Source organism: Rhinolophus hipposideros (assembly GCF_964194185.1).
Source record: "Rhinolophus hipposideros genome assembly, chromosome: 4".
Classification (NCBI taxonomy): Eukaryota; Metazoa; Chordata; class Mammalia; order Chiroptera; family Rhinolophidae; genus Rhinolophus; species Rhinolophus hipposideros.
The window spans coordinates 59,167,316-59,189,611 of NC_138050.1; the positions used below are offsets into that span (position 1 = coordinate 59,167,316).

General features: G+C 33.1%; 1 long non-coding RNA gene across 1 annotated transcript in view; it reads right to left on the bottom strand.

Annotated features, from left to right (window-relative positions):
• Nucleotides 1-22,296, bottom strand: part of LOC308497055 — a 322,003-nt gene that overhangs the window by 96,860 nt on the left and 202,847 nt on the right. Inside the window, exon 2 of the long non-coding RNA XR_013993267.1 lies at nucleotides 16,707-16,812. This is a non-coding gene — a long non-coding RNA (uncharacterized lncRNA). The remainder of the gene's footprint in view (nucleotides 1-16,706; nucleotides 16,813-22,296) is intronic.

Consider the following 22,296-nt stretch of genomic DNA (forward strand, 5'->3'; position numbering starts at 1 on the left):
TTAGTTTTCCTTTTTCTCCAGTTAAATTTTCATTTATCCTCAGTGATTACTCTGCTTTGCTAACAGCTTTTATTTACGTAGATGATCTCACTTCTTCTTTTATAGAGAGTTGAAGAACTGATGCATGTACTAACTCTCCCTACTCTCCACCATTACCCATCAAATACAACCATCCTTCTATTTTTTCATTTTTCAGATGATGAAATCACTCTCATTTCAGTCAATATCAATCTTTGCCATATCCCTCTGCTGGGGAATTAGCTTCTTCACTTTCTATTTTTTAAATATGTCAATCTTCCCTATAATAGAAGGAAATAAAGGCGGGGAAAACACCTCCGTTGATTGCTTCTCATCTTAATACCACTCTATTTCTTTCCTTTCTCAGATGTGATTCTTGACAGAATGGATTATAATCACTATGAGAATTTCCTCAGTCCTGAGCCACTGTCCAGACCTTTGCCTCATGACTTCCACAGATACCAAGCCATTGAAACCATCATAAGCAAAATCATCTACATCCCCAGTATCCATAAATATTTATCTTACTGAAATTATTTAATGCTTTTTTACAATTTACATAATTAAGTCTCAAAACCTTTGGTTTTTAGTACATTTATCTTTTTTGAAATTGTCTATCTCACGGGTTTCCTTTTATTCTCCTCACAACAATTGTTGGAGGAGAATAAAAGGAAAATGTTGGAATTCTTTGGTTGTGTTTTATTTTCCCTCTGCTTTTCTTATCTATACATAGTTTGATTTTGGCAGCTGTATCCGTTTTCTTATTTTTGCTGTATCAAAATTTCCAGCCTCTGTGTTATATCCTCAAAAATTCAAGTGCATGTATAAATCTGCTCACCAAACATTTTCCTTTGGCTCTCCAGTGGACATCTAAAACTTTTTATATCAAAAACTAAATTCATCAAATTTCCTTCAGAATATGAATTCACCATAATATTCCTTTTCTAAACTATCCCCAAATTCATTTATGATCTGTTGACCAGTTGCCCAAGCCCAGAAACTCACAGTTATCCTATAACAAACACCATGATTTCAAATGCAACTAATTGCTGGTTTCCACAGTTTTACCTGTTTATACTCAAAACTGTCCCTTACTTATGTTATTACTAAAACTGCTTTAAGGTAAAGCCTTATCATTCATGACTTGCACAATTGCTACAGACTTCAAATTGGCTTCCCTAACTCCAAGCATTCTCTTCTGTTGGGGTTGCTTCTCCAATACATAAACCAGACTTTTGATCCTTACCTCTTAAAAAGCCTTTAATGACTTCTACCCCCATAACATAGAACTCAGGCAATACACAAATGCTTTTGACATTTTCTTTAGCCTCATTTCAGGCCACTGCTCACAAATAATATATGCTCAAGTAATGACAGACTGCATATTTTCCTTACACACTCAGAGATGCTTTATGTTTTGGTATACTTATCCACATTGTTCAGCCTGAAAAACCCTTCGTTCTATACTGTTACTTATGTATTTCCCACAAACTCGTAGCTCTTACAGAACTCATCACTTCTTATCACCCACCTTTCATTGGTGGCCTTTCTCTGACCTTATAACTCCACCATAATTACCATACTAGATGTAAATGCTGTTTATTGTCAGATCCTTGAAGGCAGATACTCTCCCTAATTTATCTTTGTATCCTCAATGTCAAATACTTAGAATAATATGCTTAATACACATTTATTGAACTTGGAAGTTTGTTATATGAACAGCTGAAGCACAGACCCTATTTAATACTCATTTGATTTGTAATTTCCTATTGCTTATAGAACAAGTTACTCTGAACTTAGTGTCTTAAAGCAACACAAATTTATTCTCTACAGCTCTGGAGGTCAGAAATCTAAAATGGGTCCACTGCTCTATACTCTTTCCAGAAGTTCTAAGGGAGAAACTGCTTCCATGTTTTTTCCAGCTTCTTTTTCTCAAGGTCCCTTCCTCCATCTTAAAAGCCACCAGCATGGCATCTTTTCTCTGACCTCTGCTTTCATTCTCAGATCTCCTCTCTATAACTCTGATCTTCCCACCTCCCTCTCAAAAGGACCCTTGAGATTGCACTAGACCCACCCAAGTAATCCAGGATGATCTCCTTATTTCAAGATACTCATTTATCACAATTGCAAAGTCCCTTTTCCATGTAAAGTATTACATTCACAACTTCCAGGGGTTATGACTTGGCTATCTTTTGGAGAAGGATCATTATTCAGCCTACGATAATTATCTAATTGCAAAAATTTACATTAAGTTTCCTAAAACTATATTCCATTAATGTTGGCTTATTTCCTTCTCAAATATATATTGCAAAATGTAAACTAAAATTCCCTTATTTTGTATCACTTGTTAATTTAAAAGTGTGCCTTCCTTTTTATCATTAACCAAATGATTGATTAAAAATATTGTCCAATATAATTAATACAGAGCTTTGTGGAAACTCCCTAATGTAGTTGGGCTTCTATTTATTTAGTTTTTTTTTTCATCCAGCAGTAACTTTTATGACTCCACTACTACCAGGTCCACATTTCTCCTTCTTGTCTGTAAGGAAATTGTGAAATTCTGTGTGTACCTCTCATCAAAGATGGTACACAATTGCTCTACTCTCAAATTATATCAAAAAAATTTGGTTTATCTGATTTATACTTAATGACTTCTGCTACATGAATGAAATGTTTAGTAAATCATAGTTTATAAATAATCTATTTATGAAAAGAATTCCACAATGGAATATTCAGAATTGTCTCTATTTTCTAAAATATTATTTTCTCCCTTATTTGAAAATCAGGACACTTTTCTATATCAAATCTTTTGGCATTTCTCTAATTCCCAATTATTCCTGACACATTTATAACAATCATTCTGTAATCAAATATGAAAATCCATAAACTAGCTAAAACATTTTAAATCATTTAGTTTTATTTATTAGATGTACTCTTTGAATGTTTCAAATTAATAAGTAGCAATAAGATAGATTGTTATATTTGTGTATTATATGCATGTATAATATGTAAAATACATATATTTAATATATAACTTATATATTATAAATAAACTAAATTTATAAACACATTAAATATAAATGGATTACGTATTCATTTCTATATTTGGTATTACTCTATTGGTATCTATAAATAAAAATGAAAGTAAATATTTATGTTAAATATTTTTAAGGAGAATTTCATCAAAAGTTCATTAAAATGGATGTTAGACCTCAAGCAAATGTAAAAAATGTGCATATTCCAATGATTGTGAGCTATTTCTAAAATAATATTTAACCATGAAGAAAAAAATCTACTCTAACTTTGGGATTATTTGTAGTCTTCAATTTTATTTATAAATTATACCCCAAATCTCTTCTTAGAGATGATATAAACTGTTTTCCCCATATATAAAGAATTGTTATTTTAAAATTCCATTTATTGAAATAACATATTAGACAACTTATATTTCTGAAAAAATATAATCTTTACTGTAAAAATATTTGGGTTTTCTATTTCCTTTCTAATGCCTGGTGTCAATGCTAAATGTGAAAATACGTGTGGAACAGAGCTTGATGCTGATGAAGTGTGAGTGATGCCAGCATCGGCAGCTGTGGAAACACACACTCGGTGGGGCCTGAACTTGGGCCCCAACATGGGAAAGGGTTTAAGGTCATCTTTAAAATATTGTTTTCTTTCTGTTTTCAGTGGTAAATATAACATAATGGAAGTTTGAAATTCCAAACAGGTTTTTTTTTTTTTAAGGGTTTTGAAATAATTTCAAGTCATGTTTAGGGGAAATATATTCTAATCTTCTCCTAAACCTCTCTCAAAACAGTGCATCTGATAGCAATTAATCTGAAATTCAATGTAAAACCTTCTCTAGAGAAAGATTTAAAGTAAAAAACATTCACAGAAGAATATCATTGACAATTCCTAATGCCTGTTGGTCCATATTTTATAGGTGATGTATAATGTAAAACCAATAATAATAATAATAATTATTATTATTATTCATCAATTATTCATCAATAATAATTATCCATCAATAATAATTCAGCAATTATTATTATTATTCATAATAATAATAATCGTTATTATTCATCTTTTATTTTTTATGTTGAAGAACTGAAAATCATTATATAAGTTGTCAAAATTTACTGTCATCAATGAATTGAGCTAATAAGTTGAAATATTATCCCTTTACTCACTTAAAAATTTTGAGACATCGCAAATAAGGCAAAATGAACTCAGGCTATAACCCCTGAAACCTATTTTGGTTTCATGATACATGTCCTTGTTCTTATACTACTTGTTTAGTCTTATTAATATTTATCCATATGAAGTTTTCTCTTTAAAGATAAAATTGTTCTTGGGATGAAATAGTTGGGTATATGCCCAACTGTGTATACACTGAGGGTGGTATGTTCCTGCAAAGTCTTAAATAGTGGGGAAGAAAACTAATTTATGGAATAACTTCTATTTACAAATTAATGTCACATTAAACAGGAAGATGAAGAAATTTGGTTAACCAAAATAAAACGTAATTAACCTAGACATATTACTTCTTCACATAAAAAAGCAAGTATTTGTATAACTAGAATGCCCTGGTGGTCTAGAGATTGTTAGATAGCACCATTGCCCTTGAATTTATGATCAAATATATTTTGAGTTCTATATAAGATTTGAATCACAGTTTATAGAATATACTACTTGAGGTCAGCACTGTAAAACCTATAATGGAAAAACTTTGGGGGTGGCTGTGTTGCCTTTGTATTTTGTTTTTTCAAAATGCAAATAGCATCAGTGAGATTTCTGATTTGTTTTTAATATACAAGCTGAATTTGGATTTCAAGATAGATGTATTCTTCTTATTATTATTTCCATTTAAACTAGAAAAAATGAGGAAGAAATATCAAAATGTAATTAGCACATTCTATCTTGTGTTTAAGATATAGCTATACACTCAGGTTGTGAAAAATCTGTATATTTTTCCCTCTATAAATGGAGTCACATATTGAAATAACAGAAATCTTTCATTAATAAACACCAGTAAGCTTTCAATACTTCTGCTTCCCCTTTTTAGGCTCATGACTAAACTAAATTGCTAAACATAAAGAACATTGAAGTACTGCTTATAGAAAATACTGCTTTAAGAAAATACTGCTTATAAATTGCATAGAATAGAATTATAAAGTAGAAACATGTTTTTGTTTTGGGTAACATAACATTTGAGTTTCCAGTATAGTGTATAGTGGAGATTACTTAAAAATACCAATGAGAATGTAAAAGAAAATAGGTGGCATTTTAGAATTTGTACAAAATGCCTTAATGTTCACATTAATATGCCCTGAATTATGTAATATTTCCTGTAATCTTAGCTGCTAATCTATTGTAAAAACCTGGCCTTTAAAGTGTTGAAACCCTCTAGACAGAGAGTAAGGATCAATCACGTTTCAGTTCATCCTTTGTAAGTGTTCAGCTAAGCCTTCTTCCTTCAAAATGTACTTTATGATTGCAAGAGATTGCTTCAGAACTCGTTAAATTATAAGTAGACAATATTGGTTTGTTAGATGTACTCTCACTTTAAAGTATGTATAAGGCAATAGATAATCACAGAAGTAAAATAATAGAAATAAGATGACATAAACTATTTGCGATTAATCATACATAATTGTGGATGTTTGTGTATGTGTATCAGGCATTAAGGTTAGTGGACATAACTTTGTTCTCTTTATTATAAATTCCCCTAACTAATAGATGTGTTAAAATGGGCAATTCACCGTTAACAAAATTGAATAATATTCCATATTTACCTTAGTAAAATTGAGATTAAAATTCCAGCCTAATTCATTGATTAACTAAAACAAACAAAAAAAAATCCTTTCCCACCTCATACTGAGATTGCAAGAATAAATCAATTTAAAGAGAGTGAAAGACTTCCATAAGGAATAAGCTACCATTAGCAGATATTGGTATTATTTAACTTGATTGTGTGACCACTAGAGGCCCCCGTTAAACAGAAATCCTGATTATCTTCCATGACTGATTTCAACAAGCAAATCAATCACGTATATATTGAAAGCTTATTAAAATTGAGACTCACTATGAAGTGTATTGGCTGATCTAAAGACAAATAATGGGCATTCCCAGCACTTAGGGGGTATTTAATTTAGTTGAAGACACTTTGGCTGCAATAAATAATTCACAAATCAATCTTATTTCTCAAGATTTCATTCCAAAATAATCAATACTCCTGGTTGAGAGATATAGCAACCATGATCTACTTACCTGTAGCAGAAGTCATTAAAGTCATAAACTACGAGTAACACTTAAATGGTCATTTTGACAAATTCCTGCAGGCTGAGTGTGGTCTAGTCTGACAGTAAGAAAATCTTGGGTTCATAGTCTTAGGAGATACTAACTTTCTTTACCTGAAGATCTCCAGCAGTTTCTCAAGGTAAAGATACAAGAAAGATCCCCTCCTGACTGTATCAGGGCAAAGGAAGAGTCAATATAGTAAAACCTGAGACTTAGACATAACAAAGGCCTGCTCTCCAAGGTGAAGGACTTCACCACAGCAGAGTTGTGAAATTTTATCTCAGCTAGAAAAAGGAGATATTCCTCTACTCAAGCCACCTCCAGCCTTCCTCTATCAAGTAAGAGGGAAAATGTTAAGAAATAAAAACCACAACCAAAAGGGGACAGGGTTTCACAGAAATAAATTAGGAATGCTACAAGTAGGTAAAGGATAAGGGGAAAGGCTAAACTACTGGAAGAGAAACAGAAACATTTGTAAAGGCCAGGATCATAACACATAGGCCCACTAAATTACTAAAACTTAATCAAAGGTTATAGAATGTCCCCTGTCCACCACACCCAACAAGAGTCCAGATATATAATAGTGGATTATGGGTAAAAGAGCTGTGAGACTCACACTATGTCTGGGAAGCAATACGTGAGAAGCCTAAAATTCTAGAGGACAGGCAAAACTAAGGACACTAGAGGAATTTGAAGCCTCTGGTACTTAGCCACAGCAAGCATTGAACACAGCTCAACTTCTAGCCATGTTAACACAAATTCTCATGCAAAATGCCTATTTACTTCAGTATCTGTTATTCAAAACAAAATGGCTGGTTTTCAAAAAAAAAAAATTCAAGACATGTCAAAAGACATAAATACATATATTCTTGCATACAAATACACACACACGCATGCATGCATGCATACACACATACATAAATGTGTACTAATCTGGAAAAGACAAAGTAAATCAAAATGAGATTCAGCTATGACTCAGACTTTGGAAATATAGGACATGGAATTAAAAATTGTGATAATTAACATGTTAAAGGCTATAATGAAAAAGTACACAACATGCAAGAAGAAATGGGTTAGGGCAAGGGAAGTAAAAGCTAAAATAAATTAAAGGAACCATATCAAACTAAAAAGCTTCTACACAGCAAAAGAAACCATCTACAAAATAAAGATGAAACCAACTGAATGGGAGAAGATTTTTGCAAACAGTGCCTCCGATAAGGGGCTAATATCCAAAATATACAAGGAACTCATGAAGCTCAACAACAACAACAAATAACAACCCAATTGAAAAATGGGCAGAGGACTTGAAGAGAAATTTCTCCAAAGAGAGCATACAAATGGTAAATAGACACATGAAAAAACACTCAACATCATTAATCATCAGAGAAATGCAAATAAAAACCACAATGAGATATCACCTCACCCCAGTCAGAATGGCTATCATCAACAAGACAAATAGTAACAAGTGTTGGAGAGGCTGTGGAGAAAAAGGAACACTCATACACTTTTGATGGGAATGCAGATTGGTGCAACTGCTATGGAAGGTTCCTCAAAAAATTAAGAATAGAATTACCATATGACCCAGCAATCCCTCTCCTAGGTATTTACCCAAAAAATCTGAAAACATTTATCCATAAACATATATGTGCTCTGATGTTCATTGCAGCATTATTTACAGTGGCCAAGACCTGGAAACAACCAAAGTGTCCTTCAATAGATGATTGGATAAAGAAAATGTGATATATATACACACTGGAATACTACTCTGCCATAAGAAAAGATGACATAGTGCCATTTGCAAAAACATGGATAGATCTTGAGATTATTATGCTAAGCAAAATAAGTCACACAGAAAAAGTTGAGAACCATATGATTTCACTGATACATGGGATATAAAATTGAAAACAACAAAGGAACAAGACAAAGAAATGAAACAAAAACTCTTGGACACAGACAATAGTTTAGTGGTTACCAGAGGGTAAGAGGAGATAGGAGTGATCAATAAGGGTAAAGGGGATCAAATAAATGTTGATGGAAAAAGAACTGATTCTGGATAGTGAACACACAATATGCTATATAGATTATGTATTACAGAATTGTACATTTGAAACCTATGTAATTTTACTAACCATTGTCACCCAATAAATTTTAATTAAAAAAAAAGAAGAACAAAAGGGTAATGTTAGCAGAGAAATGGAAACTCTTAAGACAAAATCAAAAGGAAATGCTAAAACTAAGAAACAGTGACAAAGATAAAAAATGTCCTCAGCGGGAACATCAGTAGATTCAACATGGCTGAGGAAAAAACAGTAAACTTGAAAATTGGTCAAATCAGCTCAAAATCTCCCCAAATTGAAAGAAAAAAAAAAAAAAACTTACAACATATATGTAATTGGAATATGAAAGGGAAAGAAAGAGAGATTGGAACAAAAGAAATACTAGAAGTTACAATGGCCTAGAATTTTCCTAAAGTAATGCCATATACCAAATCTCCAATCCAGGAAGTTCTGAAAACACAAAGCTGGGTAAATAACAAAAATTCTACATCTAGTTATATCATGTTCAAACTATGGGAACCCAAAGACAAAGAGAAATTGTTAAAAAAATAAAAATAAAAAAATAAGAGAGAAAAAAATACCTATAGAGGAGCAAGAATAATAAATACAATGGATTTCTCATTTGAAAACAAGAAGAGAGTGGAATAAATATATAGTGTTGAATCAAAAGGAAAAAATGTCAATCTAGAATTCTATACCCACTGTAAGTATTCTCAGTTGTGAAGAATAATAAAGACTTTCTCAAACAAACAAAAATTGAGAGAATTCATTGCTTCCAGACCTGATATTCAAGAAATGGTCAAGGAAATTTCAGATAGAAGAAAATATTATGAGTTAGAAACTTGTATCTGTGTAAAGAAAAAAAAAAGGGCATAGGAGAAGAAATAAATGAAGGTGAGGTAAAACCCTTTTTCTTCTTTTAATTGACTTAAAAATAACTCCTATGTAAAGAAAAAATAGTGACAATGTATCAGATGATTATAGTTGGATAAAAGAATGAACAATAGCAATATCAGAAGGGAGAAATGAGTTTATACTATCATAAGGTACACGTTCAGCAGTGAAGCAGGATAATGTTATTTCAAAGTGGACTTAGATTATTTAAAAATATGTTGCAAATTCTAGAGCCACCACTAATTATGCTTTAGAAGATGTGTAAATGATATGTTAAAAGAGGAGATTGAATGAAATCATACAAAATGGTCAATTAAAACCAGAAAGGTAGAGAAGAGGAGGAAACAAAAGAAACAATGAACAAATGCAATGAATTAAAAACAGTTACAGAATTGTACATCTGAAATCTGTATAATTTTACTAACAACTGTCACCCCAATAAACTTTAATTAAAAAAAGAAAAAAAAACAGTTACGAAGATGGTAGATATTAATGGTAGATTATAATATATCTATATCAATAATCATTATAAATACATGGTCTAAACACAGTACTTAAAAAATCAAGATTATCAGAGGGGATATAAACCAAGACCAGTGTTAAAGACAGTATTACAATATCTGCTTTTTCTTCTTATCCACTTCAGAAACTTGAAGAACATATGCTCTAAACGTCCAGGATCTTCTGCAAAATCTTTCACACTTGTCAAAGTCCTTTTTCTAACATAATGACCAACTGTGCATATTGTGTTTTCATTTAGCCTGGGCAACTTATCCACTAACTCATTGAGTTTATGCCATCTGCAAAGATGATACACATGCTCTGTACTATTCAAGTCATTTTATAAAATTGCTGAATTTTGACAGCCTTAATGGCTGCTTCTTATCAACTTTTTTTTGTTGTTGTTCTTGCTGTTGTTCTTTTTGTTGTTGTTGTTGTGTGTGAATAGGCATTCTGTATTACAAATAAACTAGCTTGTACTCTATTCTAGTCTATATTTTTCCTTCTTGGCCACAAGAATATCAGGGAACTTTTTTATTTAATAAAATAACTTACTGAAACCTAAGCAAATTGTGCTGCTGCTGCTGCCCACCTCCTGACATACCATTCTAGTAATCATGGAATGCTGTGAAAGGGGCATAAGTTGTTTTTAGTTAAACAGTGATGGCTATTTGGGCCTCTTATCTATTTGGGCTCTTTTGCTCAAACCTAAACTGTAGTCCTCCTAACATGACCATCATTTGAGAGGGGCCGATATACACATGAAACTTAGAATCCTACTATTTATATTCAGTAGTGTTGTCTCTGCCTACTTGTGCCCTATACTAAGAGTCTTAGCTTACTCATCTCTATTACTTTGCTTTTGACTCCATTTGATATTGATTTGACAAGTCATGTGATTTGAGTATTTTCATTGGGTACATGAGATTTCTGTTCCAATACCTGGGATAATTTAGTTAGTAGACTAGTTGGAGGATGTCACCACATCAGAGTTATTTCCTATACAATAAGAAAACTTTATATCATATTTCCTATCACTAGTAATTTACACAAATCACTAAGTTCTAAAAAAGAGCGTGACTACTTTGTAGTTTAGGGCCATCTTTCACTCTATAATACAGTATTTTATGAATCTAAACAGGAAGTCAAAATTAATCAGAGATTATTAGAGATGATGTGGCAGAGTGTATCATGGAAAATATATTTCTTAAATACATCATTATATTATTATGCTTCATTGATACTCATTTTTGTCTTTATAAAATTGGGAGAGACAAGTACAATTTTAAATTATTCAGCAAAAAATAAGCTTTCTAAATAGAAAATATTTTTCTAATTTTACATGTGCATCTATGTCTGCCATATTCCTGCTCTACACATTTACTTGCTTTCCCTAAAAATTATACATAATGAATTAGCTTTATAGTAGATATTGACATAGATAAAATGATGTTTCTTAATTACAACACTAACAACTCTGTCACTCATTACAAAATCCTGAGTCAATTTGAATTTTGAAGATCTAATAGAAACATATTTAATTAGTATGCTTCATTATAATAGTAGTGTAATTTGAGACAATGAACCCATAAGCTCAAAAATCTGACATACATTACAGTGAACATTCATTTAGGTGGAAACAATATTGAAACAGCCACATATGATGAGATCAGTCACTCTTGTAGCATTTTCTTACTTAATGAAATCATCCAAAGATGGAAAAATGTCATAAAATACTTGAAACACTCAAAAGAGAAAAACAATAAAGCAAGTTTCTTCAAAGCATGGATAATAAAATTATTCACATTAATGTTAAAAGATTACCTAATTCATATGAAATCACTTCCAAAACAGTAGATAACCAAGAAATATTGAGCAATGAAACTCCTTATATTGATAGTATAGAATTGTATTGCTTATCACAAAGAAAAAATTAGAAATTAATCAAAACATCTCTGAAAAACTGAACATGTTGGCTTCATATTTTCTTAGAAAGGGAAAATAATACTTATTTAATATATTTCCATAATTTAAAATAGAAATTGAGCAAGTTTTATATTCCCAATTATTTTAATTATAATAAACCACCAAATAATCACTTAAGGCAGAAATGCATTTGTCCTGCGAGAATGGAGTTAATTAGAGATCAAGAGTTAATTAGAGATCAAATACAGTTTGTAAACTGCAAAGGATTTAATTTTTAGATACAGTAACTTCATTGGCTTAGCGGATCTTGGTTGTTAAATTTTAAAATATCTGAAAAAGTGGGTATTTATTTTGTTAAATAATTTACTTTCTAAATAAAAAAAATGTGTACCTTGCAAGTGAGAGATGTTTTCTCAACTCATTTAAAACAATAGAAATTTTAAAGTATATTCTAGAGAAGGAATAGCAAAATGTATCCCTTAAAATGGATTGTGACATGTTTTTTTAAATGCCAGATCTAAAATAAAATCCTAGGTCAGGGATGGGATTTGGGTTTCTTCCTTGATCTCTAGAAAAAAATATGTATGCTGACAGCAAAGATTAGCAAAGTTAACAATGGTTTCATTCCTCTGTAATGTTATTCAAATTCCATTTTTATGTAATACATTGATTCTGCAGTTGCCTTATGAAACCCCTTCTTTATAAATACATGGCACCATGAGAATAACTTTGAGTCCCTATGCTGACTGTGTGGTATCTTGGTGTTAGGCTACTTTTGTGCCCAGCCTAAAAACACTACATTTGATGCCAGAGGTAGAATGGGGCATTTTTCAGAATCCCAATGGTAGTCCACATGTTTCCGTTTATATTTCTGCTTTTCTTGTAGAATAAGATTGTTCAGTAGATAACAGTTGCTACAGTCTTTATACTCCTTCACTGAAAATAACAGGCACCATTACTCTATCAGCATGAATATAACTATATCTCTGTTCTTCTGTCACAAGCTATTTTTTGATAGAATATTTAAAAGAATAAATGGATTGTGGAAACTAGGGTCCTCAGACGCTAAATAAGATGAAGAACTACACTATAAAGCTAACTAGAAACAATGTCTTATGATAACTTTAAAATTGAAATGTTATAGTAAAGCAAAATATAGTAATGAAAAAAGATTTTACTATGTTGCAAAACATTTCCATGATCAAATATTAGCTGCATAACACAGATATATTATTATATCTTAGTTATCATGTAAGAAGTTCTCCCAGTCCAAATATCGTCTGTACACAAATTCTTTCTGAATTCCGTTTTTTGAGGACAGTTCTAAGTAAGTCTGCTCCCATAAATCTTATGAGGGGCACAGTGTCTCTGTTTAGCTAACTGCTGATTCTGTTTAAGCTGTGTTGTATAAAAAATAGTGTGTGTGATGAAGATTTAAATGTCACATGAAATGTGTATGCCACTCTAAGAACATCACTGAGGACTCCTACTTGGTGCTTTTATCCCTGATTGCACATGCAACATTCAATTTCTTCAGGAGAAATGTGGACCTAATGGAAATCCTTGGGCTAGACAGACATCATCATCCATCTTAATAGATGAGTAATTCCACTTGCTCATTCCATCTCCATATTCGCAGAGCATCTCATAATAATAATTATAAAGTCTCAAGACTTTATCTCAGAGCACATTAGAGAACTAGAAGGAGAGTGCTTAATCGACAACCAGGGATTAAAGTTATGATTCCTTGCTTCCTTAATATTTATGCTCTCATATGTTTCCTATTTGAAAGAATGCAACAGAAATAACAAACCTCTTGCTGAATGCCATATTTTCCCAACTATCTGAGAAAATTCACTTTTGTTTAGGTTTTATTCAGAGATAACATCTAGCAAATTCCTTCTACCTCTCTTTCTCTCTCTCTCTCTCTCTCTCTCTCTCTCTCTCTCTCTCTCTTTCTCTCTCTCTCTGTATGTGTGTGTATATACATACATATTTGTATGTGTATATGTAAAATATACATGCATATATTATAAGCATTGCCCTTTTTCTCATACTACCTATTTATGAAGATGTATAATATAAGCATGAAAAATAGTTGCTGTGAGATATCCAGCCAAAATTTCATTAGATATTTCACATGTGATATCAAATAAAGTTCTATAAATATCTGCGGAAATATATCTGGGGAAAAATAAAATTTATCCTTTTTCAAAGAGCATGTGAGTAAAACCTAGGTCACAAAAGTAGAATTGTACACTAATGTTGTAAATATGAAAACAAAAACAGCACACAGTTCTGGGTGTCTATGTCAATTGTAGGCTGTGTGAAGAAATGTCAGTGCGAATATGTTTCTAAAAGAGGTTACACATTTCTGATCTGAAGTGCTTTATAAATGAATGAATGAAGCTCTTATTTCTCAGAAATACAGCATTAAAGACTGGAGAAAGAAAAGGGTGGTAAAGTATTCCATACAAGGAAATGATAAGTTAGGTCAGAGTTCTAGAGCAGAAAGGGAATTTATGTGGCTGAGAAGGGAAAGGGAACATTTTGAAGGAAATGTTTGTTTTAAATGAAAATCATTGACTTCACCGTGCACCCTTGTTTACAGATTACAGGTAAATTAATAAGTAATAAAGAACATTCCTACAGTGAAAGTACCAAAGGTGTATGTTGACTTTGCTTTTCGGTGCCAAATATTGTGCTTCTGTGTAGCCAAATGTAACTTATAAAAGAGAGCAATAAGTATCGGGTAAAGATTTTTCATTTCCAACACTATATCCTGCTTGCCCACACACTTTCACACCCAGGTCTCTAGTAAATATATAGAAATTACTCCTATGTTCAAAGGACGTGTGATTTTCTGTGCATCATCAATGCCATTCTTACACTTTCACTTAGTAAAGAAACTTAAAGGCAGATATGCAATTGTAGATTGAAAAGGATTAAATTGACTTCCAAATTGCATTTTGTCCATTTCTCTTTCCCCAGACAAAACTATGTGTCAACCATGAAATGGAATTATATTATTTCCCTTTTCGTCAAATCTTAAGTATAGATTTCCTTTTTCGAGTCATACAACTTTTCCTTGTATATTTAGATTCAGCACTTGATTCTGTATTAGGTTTTGCAATACAAAAGCTGTACTTTAATAATTATTCTTAATTAAAGCAAAATATAAGGAAAAAAAGCCACAATTTTGGCCAGTATTAGCTATATATTGCAATTACCTTTAAAAGGGGCAAGTCTAATTTTGGGATTTGCAGTAAAATCTGAACTAAAGAAAAAATAAGCATTTATTTATTTAACGAGAATTTCAGTGACTACAAACCCTATAGCTCTATATTGTAAGATTAGATTTATGCAGAATAATTTTAGCTTTACTTCTGCCTTTTAGGAGCACCTCCAACTATTAGATAATATTAATGAAGAAAGCAAATTAATTTGAATATTTATAAGTAACTTATGAATAACTTTATTTTAACTATTATAATATATAATCTAAGAAAAATGGATTATGCTCTGATTTATCTTGTATTTAGAGATTTAAATGTAAGAGAATTTCTTCTCCAAATACACACATTCTTTGTTTAAAAATCCTCACATCTCCTGAATTTGGGATATAATAACCCTATAACTTTTCATCTTTGTTTATTTTTAACATGCAGTTAATGAGTACCCATATATACACTGTCACACTAAATTATTTTTATTTACACGCTCTCTTCATTTAAAGTGTTCTAAAAACTACAAATAATAGTTTTCTACTTTGCCCAGGACTCTATGACCACATTGAATTTGCCAAGAATTGTCAATAGTAATAAATGTCATTTTTGTATATAAGTTGTTCAGAAAGTTTTTAAATGTCAAAACATTTTATGTTTTCTTTTAAATAACATTTTAATTGTGTTAGTGCTGCATGATGGACAGAAACATGCCAACCTGCAAAGCAGCTTGTGATAAGTCAGCAGACAGAATATGCATAAGCACAAGATAACGTTTGACTTAAAATTTAAAATAGTTTTAAAATACAAAGTAAACATTGTGTGTGTGACATGCAGCATAGTTACTAAAAATTCACCATCCATTTGGTCATGACTTACATTCAATAAAGTTAACCCAGAAGCATTCCTATATTTAATTGGTTTCCAAAAAGTATAGTCAATTTTATTAGCTTAAGAGCTCTTAATGTTATTTATTTTATTTCAATTTATTAAATTATATTATTAAGCTCTGTTGTCCAGTTACCTTCCAAGGCCTTTTAAGTACAGCCTGGCTTGCTTCCTCTCTATTATCAACCCATCTCATGTATGTAGGCTAAAATCTTGCTGTAGTCATACAGGTCTTTTTACTATTTCCTAAGGATATCATTTTTGTTTCTATTTCTGTACTAAAGTCTATGAATATCTCATGCTGGGAATTGTGTTCCATCCCCTTGATACACAGTTCTCAGCTCCACGAATTCTTCCCTATACCATAAGTATGTATAACTTATGTTTTTGTATGATTTCCTCTTCCTCCCTTCACCTCTACTCTGGTTATTACTCTACCTATGGAACAATGTGAAGAGTATTGATGTGATTTAGAAACTTACTTTCTTGTGTTAGCACATTTGCCATGTGATGCTAAGCATGTACTTTGATATTTGTCAAATTCAATAATCTCATCTATAAAAAAAAATATGCTGAAGGTCACCTTGACATCTCTGGCTTGTGCTCAAATTCCAGAATTCCAAGCATTTCTGGACTTCTGAAAAGAAAGTCCATTGTGTCCTTGTTATTTGTTTGTTTGTTTGTTTTGTTGGTCCCACTGTGACTAGTACATATAATAAAAATAGTCTTTATGAACTAAATCTTGTGTAATAAACTGATTATATCAAGAATCTTCCTGGAAAGGACTCAATCTAGCAAAACCAGTGCTGAGTGCCTTTGTGTATGAAATTGCCCAGCATCAAATGCTCTTGCCCCTTTTGACTCTAAAATGCCCAAGGAAGATTAGAAGCCCAAGTACCTTAAGAAGCTGGAAAGTGAAATATTGAAATGTGAGCTCAGATCTCGGCTTTCCACCACCAGTGCAGTATCTGCTGCAAGATCCTGATGCAGAAATTAGCTTCATTCTATTTCAAAAAACAAACCAAAACAAAACAACAACAACAAAAAACTTTAATATCTTCAAGAGCAGATGACAAACTGAGCATCAAATATGAATAAAAAAAACTTTATCATTCAATGCTAAATAGACCACCAGAAAAGAAAACAAATGAATAAAAGGGGGGGGGTGATTAAAAAATGAATTACTCTTCAATTCTAGTTTTTATTCTTGTAAATTATTTTTTCTCTTTAAAATATACCAAAGGGTGGGGTGGCAAATGTTAACATGTTCCAGTAAACATGACTTAATATCTAAATGAAAATAACAAAGAAAGCTCACAAAATCAAAGACGGTCTATAATTTTCATGCTTTCCACTTTGTCAAAATCCAGTTTATTTCATTTTTTCCCCACCTTGAATCCAAGAGAGCCCTGGGGCTTTGGTGAAATGCTGTACAGATAAGAAGTTGTTCATGGCATGAATGAGTTGCATCACATCTAAGAGGTCTTCCATTCCCCATGCCTCATGCTTGCAGGACACTTGAAGATAGATGGGAATGTCAGGCTACAGTAAGATACACATTAATCCATGCTCCCACTGCATGACAGTTAACTTTCCTTGATGGTAGATGTGAAAGAACAGTGATGTAAGTGTGTATGCTGCCCAATTTTTCTATTTTTTACCTTTCTTGCTGACTTCTTTTGAAACGATGAGAGGAGGTTTACTAAAAATTTATTTCAGAGTGAAACAGCCTCTATTTTATAGGCAGTATTGTTATTTCATTCAGTGACATTTCCTTAGGCTTCAGATTTATTTTAATTTTACTAAATATTCAGATAGACTCATTTTTCATATATCTGAACTGGATTTTTTTCCCCCATGAATCCAATACATTTCCACCTGTAAGTCACATAAAAACCTTAAAGGCAAATGAACTGTTTTTCTTCATTGCTTATTATATAATCTATTGCTCTGTTCTATCTTTAATTATATTTATATGAATTCTAATGTAAAGTGAAATGCCATGGCTTTAGTTGAAACATATTCTACAGATCATTTTTCAGTAGTGATATTGATTTAGTTTAATTTTTCCCTTTTGCTCAAACTCTATTTTTCTAAGATTGTTCCTTTATTGAAATAACTAGATGCATTTATTTTAAAATTAAATACCAAAGACTATGACCTAAAGCAGAAAACATTTTATAACCATGATAACACTCATTTCTGTATAAAATTCTAACTATGAATATTTACTATATTAAATGTTATAGTAAGTAAAGATTGAGCATGTCTATGTTATAAAATTTTTTTTAAATTTCAGAAAAAAAACATATTGGCAAAGCTAATCTTTGGGATTTATTTAAGCCAGCAATGAGTTTTGGAGTTAGGCCTGTATGCTGGGAATACTTGATTGTTTTTCTCTACCTTTTTTTAACACTTTCAGCCATTAGTTCCTTTTTCTCTTTATAACATAAGAATGTAGACCTAAATAGAGGCTAGATTAAGCCACCACACCAATCATGGGTGGAATCATGTGATTGGCCAGTCCTGCGTTATACAACTCTAGTTAGTGTTAGAAGGCCTGGTCAACTGCACCTAAATAAACAGATCAGTTATGGGTATTATAAAATGGAGGAGGAGTTGATATCTGTTGTGGATTAAATGATGGTCCCCTCAAAGATATGTCCACAACTCCAAATCAGTGAATGTGACCTTTTTTGGACAAAGGGGTGTTTGCAGATATAATTAAGTTAAAAATTACAAGATGAAATCATCCTGAATTATCCAGGTGGACCCCAAATCCAATGTTGTGTCTTAATAAAGAAGACACAGACATACAGAGAAGGCAATGTGAAAACTGAGGCAGAGACCAGAGAAATGAATCAACAAGCCAAAGAACACTTGGAGCCACTAGAACCTGAAAGAGTCAAGAAAGGATTTTCCTTGGAGCCTTCAGCAGAAACAATCCTGCTAGCACCTTGATTTTGGACTTCTGGCCTCCAAAACTATAAGCAAATAATTTTCTCATTACTGTAAACTGCCAAATTTGTTGTAATTTGTGATAACAGTGCCATATTCAATGCAATATCCAAACAAACAAAAAATAGTGAGCAGATGGGTTAAAATCATATTGTCTAACTCTTATTTAAATCCTTTTGGGATTCTGAACTGCATTTAATTAAAATGGTTTGGGGAAAGATTAACACTTCCCAAGTCTTAATTAGAAATGTAGACTTTCTCTACATTCCAGTGGTGACTTTGCGTCCCTAAATAAAATTTAAAATTTTCATTATGTACATCCTGCTTCTTGATTGTTAAATATTATGAAATTTTTTTGTCCATTTCCATTTATAAACAATCTTAGAAGTTATAAATGTATTATTTTTGTAAAATTATGCTGTCTCCAAATTACACCTTAGTTTCAATATCTATTTAAGTCTCTTTTTACATCTTGCTTTTACAGATATTAAAATATAGAAGAATAAAAGAAGAAAATAGTGGAGAGATCCATGATGGCAGAGTAGATAAACACTGTGCCTTCTTATTCCCATGAACACATTAAAATTAAAACTAAGTTATCAACAATAAAGCTGGAGAATAATCTAAAGTCTAGCTGAACAGAAGTTTTATAACTACGGTTACCAAGAAGAAACCACGTCAAAACTGGTTGGAGAGGCAGAGACGCAAAACGGGCTGGCCCCAAACTTCCAAATGGCAGTTAAAAGTCAGAAGGGATATTTCAGCAAAAGACCCAAGCCACACACCAGGCTCCCCAGCCCATAGTACTGGTGCCAGGAAGAGAAGACCCCAACATCTGGCTGTGAAAATCAGAAGGGATTCCAACTGTCTGGGTGCAATGAAAGGCTGGGGACATCCTCTTAAGAGGCCTGTGCACAGAATCACTCTCAATACTCATCCTGGGCTCTGGCAGAGGGATGGTGACTTGAAGGTTTCAGAGATAAACAGGGGGCAGACTAAGTTGTGTGGCTGTGGGGGAAGGGCTGGAGGACAGTTGCCATTTTCTCTGTAAAAAGGCCTCCTCTCCCCTGCAGCTGACACATGGGTGTCATCTTTTCTATGTTGAGCCCTCCTTCTATGCTTACAGCTAAATTTGAATCTGATTGATCTGGTGAGCTTTGCTGCTCCAACCTACTGACTCATAGCAAACCCACTGTACCCAACTCCCCAACACCGGATACACTTTCTTCGTAAGAGGCCATCCCTGCTTGCATTGTACTCTTTCTTGGAAAACTATCAGAGTCCACAGGGCAGAGGTGGATGGAAACAAAATTCGGTGCAATCTGACATTTTTGCTGAGTAGCTCCAGGCTCAGCATTGGTACCAAATCAGAGTCTACATTAATCTGGTGACCACAACTCTTTTCACTCTAGTGACTCCCTGAGACTCACTCACCCAAGTTGCATACCACATGAGACTTCATCAGTGGCTAAACCTACAGGGAGCCAGCAGGTGGCAGCAGTCCTTGGGATGTTCTGGTGTTTTATGGAGCTACTCCAGGCCTGGTACTGGTGGTACACATCCTCATTTCACAGTGTGGCCTCTCCCATGTGCCTCCAGGTTTTGAAAAGGCAGCAAACTATCACAGAACACTTTGTAGCTCCTACCAGGTAGCCTCTGCTAGGTTACATGCAGGGGCTGACCAGGGTCTACACTGGAGCCCCTCCCAAGAGGCCCAAGAGAACCAACGTACTTGGAGGTTGACTTCCGACCACAGCAGTACACTACCCAATTAGTCCCAAAGTGGAACACACAAAAGGCAATCTCAACAGTCACCAGAAACCATTAGGGTGAATCCCACTCAGTGGGGTAAACCCCCTACACAGCAGCCAGTAAGCTGTGGATGTGGCCAAAACCCACAGCCAATCAGCCTGTGGGTCAATCCCACCCACTAAACTGACAATAGCAATCAAGACTCAACTATAACAGTAGGGCACACACAACCCACACAAGGGTCACTCCTGGAGCACCTGGAGCAGGTGACCAGGGAGACTGTGCCAGTGTCTGACAGGGCATTTACTACATAAGGCCACCAGGCAAAGATTGGAGACATAGTAGATTTACCTAATACATAGAAACAACCACAGAAAGACAGCCAAAATGAGGAAACAAAGATATAAATCCCAAATGAAAGAACAGAAGAAAACTCCAGAAAAAAAAAAAAAAATCCTAAATAAAATGAAGGCAGGCAACCTTCCAGAGACAGAGTTCAAAATAATGGTAATAAAGATGCTCAAAAAACTCAGGGAGAACTTCAACAAAGTAAAACCAAGCATAACAAAGGATCTAGAAACCATAATAAGAACCAGCAGAAGTGAAGACTATAATAACTGAAATGAGCAATGCACCACAAGGAATCACCAACAGACTAGATGAAGCAGACGACTGAATCAGCGATTTAGAAGAGAATGTAATAGAAAACACCCAATCGGAACTGCAAAAGAAAGTAATCCCAAACATGATGATAGTCTAAGAGACCTCTGGGACATCATCAAATGTATCAACATTTGTATCATAGGGGTACTAGAAGGAGAAGAGTTTAGAAAGCAAAGGATTGAGAACCTATTTGAAGAAATAATGACTGAAAACTTTCCTAACCTGGTGAAGGAAATAGACATGCAAGTCCAGAAAGAGCAGAAAGTACCAAACAAGATGAACCCAAACAGGCACACACCAAGACACATTATAATTAGAATGCCAAAAGTTAAAGACAAACAGAGAATCCTAAAAGCAGCAAGAGAAAAGCAACTAGTAACCTATAAGGGAGCTCCCATAAGATTATCAAACGATTTCTGAACAAAAACTTTGCAGGCCAGAATTGAATAGCACAAAATAGTCAACATGATGAAAAGCAAGGACTTATAACCAAGACTACTCTACCGATCAAGGCTATCATTTAAAATCGAAGGACAGATAGCGAGCTTTCCAGACAAGAAAAAGCTAAAGCAGTTCATACCTCCTAGTCACTATTTCCTTTGCAGTATCCTTACGGAATACTTGTTAGACAAATGTTTTATCTTCTGATTCTGTCCTTTAAGGCTCAACTTTGTTTTATTTTTCCTCTATATATCTTCTGTTGTATTCTGAAAATTATTATTTGTTCAATACACTATTCAATAATATTTGTTTGTGTTCCCAGTCTGCTGAACAACCCATTTTAAAATTTCTTTTATTTTAAAAGTTACACTTTCTTAGTCAAATTTCTCTTTATTTCCTTTCTTTTCTCATTTGTTTTTGAAATACCTGCGTGTCCTTGAATCAGAAATTTATTATTTGCTTGCCATTTTAATCTCACTATTAACATGAAAATACTTTTTAAAATTCCTTTTTATTTTGCTCTATTATTTATTTTTCATTGTGGAGCATTCTTTTGTATATTCATGTCTTCAATAAAGCTGATCATCCTCAAACTTTGCGATTTTTCTCCAATTATCTTAGAAATTCACAGCAATCTTGTAGTCACTTTAGCTTCAAAATTAGTGGGCCCATCT